The sequence below is a fragment of the Dama dama genome, chromosome 20 (assembly GCF_033118175.1).
Source record: "Dama dama isolate Ldn47 chromosome 20, ASM3311817v1, whole genome shotgun sequence".
NCBI classification, from domain to species: Eukaryota; Metazoa; Chordata; class Mammalia; order Artiodactyla; family Cervidae; genus Dama; species Dama dama.
Genome location: NC_083700.1, coordinates 44,212,558 through 44,215,120, shown reverse-complemented (window position 1 = coordinate 44,215,120; position 2,563 = coordinate 44,212,558). Strand labels below are relative to the sequence as shown.

The 2,563-nt window shown below is 46.7% G+C and overlaps 1 pseudogene; it reads left to right on the top strand.

The window, feature by feature from the left end:
• The first annotated feature begins 1,114 nt into the window (after nucleotides 1–1,114).
• Nucleotides 1,115–1,213, top strand: LOC133041804 (U6 spliceosomal RNA; annotated as a pseudogene).
• The last annotated feature ends 1,350 nt before the right edge of the window (nucleotides 1,214–2,563 follow it).

The following is a 2,563-nucleotide window of genomic DNA, read 5'->3' as shown; positions in this document are numbered from 1 at the left end:
CAGGAGACAAACCAGGGACCACTTATTCAGTTGTTGAGTCATCTATGGAGAAATGATGGTGACAGTGTTGAAGCAGAGATGTGAGAATTGGTTGAATTTGGAATATATCATCATCATCATTAGAAATGATGACAAAATAGTTATGGTATCTGTGTTTCTGAAGATGAATTTAAGTTACTTTTTGGAACATAATAAACACATTCTCAAAAGAAAAAAAAAAGTTACTCTTTGTCAAAAGGTAGAAAACTTATCAGCCTCACTGCTTAAGTGCAGCAGAAACCAGAGCATATAATCTATATAGAGAGCTTATATAAAGGAGCACATTTCAACAGGGAGACAGAAAAACCTTTTTTGAGGTTTACCGAGTAGCAAAGCTGGGTTTCCCAGGTGGCTCAGTGGTAAAGAATTGGATCCCTGTGTAAAGAAGATGCCCTGCCAGAAGGAAATGGCAACCCACTGCAGTATTCTGCCTGGGACATCCTACGGACAGAGGAGTGTGGCAGGCTACAGTCCATGGGGTCGCAAAAGAGTCAGACATGTCTTAGCAACACAACAACAAGCTAGCTCTCATCGACAGAGCAAAGTGAGAAGTTTTTTCACTGGTTTTTCCACTAATAGAGACTTCACAAATCTGTTAGTCAATGATCTTAGCTGCAACCAAGAGAAAGCTATTCTGATTCATTTAAGCAGAGAAAGTACTTGCTGAAAGTATACTGGGCTTTCCACAGAATTTTGCTAAGTGTGGAGAAAAAGACTTTTGGAGAAGCACAGGAAATCAGTCAGTAGCAAGAAGCCCAGCCTGAATCCCGTCAGAACTGGTCTAGTGAAGACACCGCGGCCGCCGCCAGGGGTCGCTAGGAGCTACAGGGCACACTGCAGCGGCCAGCGCCTGGGGGACGCGCCCCGGCCCGGGATGCTGCCCCTGGAACTGCTGCCGGAGCTGCCCTTGGAAACCACTGCTGCGGCCACTCTCACAATCTCCACACCCGCTTCTACTGCAGTCTTTGTATCTGCTCCTGTCAATCACTAGCTCCTGTCTGAATGGCTACAGTGTTTGATTGGCTGATCTTTAGGCAACTGTGGGGCGTCCCAGGCGGCGCAGTGGTAAAGAATCTTCCTTCCGCAGCACGTGTACTAAAATTGGAACGATACAGAGATTAGCATGGCCCCTGTGCCAGGATGACAGGCAAATTCTGAAGCGTTCCCTCCCCCCCCCCATCCCCCAGGGGTGGGCGGGGGCCGGGGAGGTGGGGGAGGGAGTGGAGCTTCCCGCATAGCTCAGGTGGTAAAGAAATCAGCCTGCAAGGCAGGAGACCATGGTTTGATTCCTGGGTCTGGAAGATCCGCCGGAGAAGGGATAGGCTACCCACTCCAGTATTCCGGGGCTTCCCTGGTGGCTCAGCTGGTAAAGAATCTGCCTGCAATGTGAGAGACCTAGGTTCGATCCCTGGGTTGGGAAGATCCCCTGGAGAAAGAAATAGCTACCCACTCCAGTGTTCTTGCCTGGAGAATCCCAAAGAGTTGGGCACAACTGAGTGACTTTTGCTTTTACTTGCCTACTCCAAAGAGTTGGGCACGACTGAGTGACTTTCGCTTTTACTTGCCAATGCAGGAGACGCAAGAGACATGGGTTCAATCCTTGATTCAGGAAGATACCGTGGGAGTAGGAAAGGGCAAACTGCTCCAGTATTCTTGCCTGAAAAATTCCATGGACAGAGGAGCCTAGTGGGTTAGAGTCCATGGGGCCTCAAAGGGCTGGATATGACTGAGTGACTGAGGACACATACACACGGGTGATCTATACATACTCTGCTTCAAGAATCTGGAATAATGCGCATCTTGTCAGTTAGCTTTCTAAAATGGGAATCAAGCCTTCCATAAAGACCAAAAATTGTACACACAGCCTAAGGATTCACACAGCATAGGAAGTAGGAAATTCACACAGCACGGGAAAGGAGACCAGATACTAGGAAGATAGAAATATGGAAACAAAATCTATTGCAAGAAATGGCAAATACAGAAGCCAAGACCAAAAATTGTCTGCAATAAGTAGTGTCTTATTCCAGAACATTCGATTCCAGTGCAAACCTACTAGAAAAATGGTGACAGGGGCTACACACACACACACACACAGATAAGGAGAACCTAAAAGAAAACAAACTCAGAATGAAAACAATTCCTTTAACTGAGGGTTTTCATCAGTTCCTTAAGGAGAAATCAGACATTTGTGTATGAATCCCTTCACCTTTTAAAACCCAGTCCAGGGCTGGCTTGTGCTCAGTACATAAACCTTCACTTCACCTGCTTAGCTAGTGCAGACACTGGTAATCAAGAATCTGGTTTTTTTCAGACTTTGGGACACAGTGGGAGAAGGAGAGGTTGGGATGATTTGAGAGGATATCATTAAAACATATACTTTACCATATGTAAAACAGTCAGTGAGAGTTTTATGTATGACACGGGAAACCACAAAGTCGGTGCTCTGTGACAGCCTGGAAGGATAGTGTGGGGAGGGGTGTGGGAGAGGGGTTCAGGAGGGAAGGGACATATGTATGCCTATGGC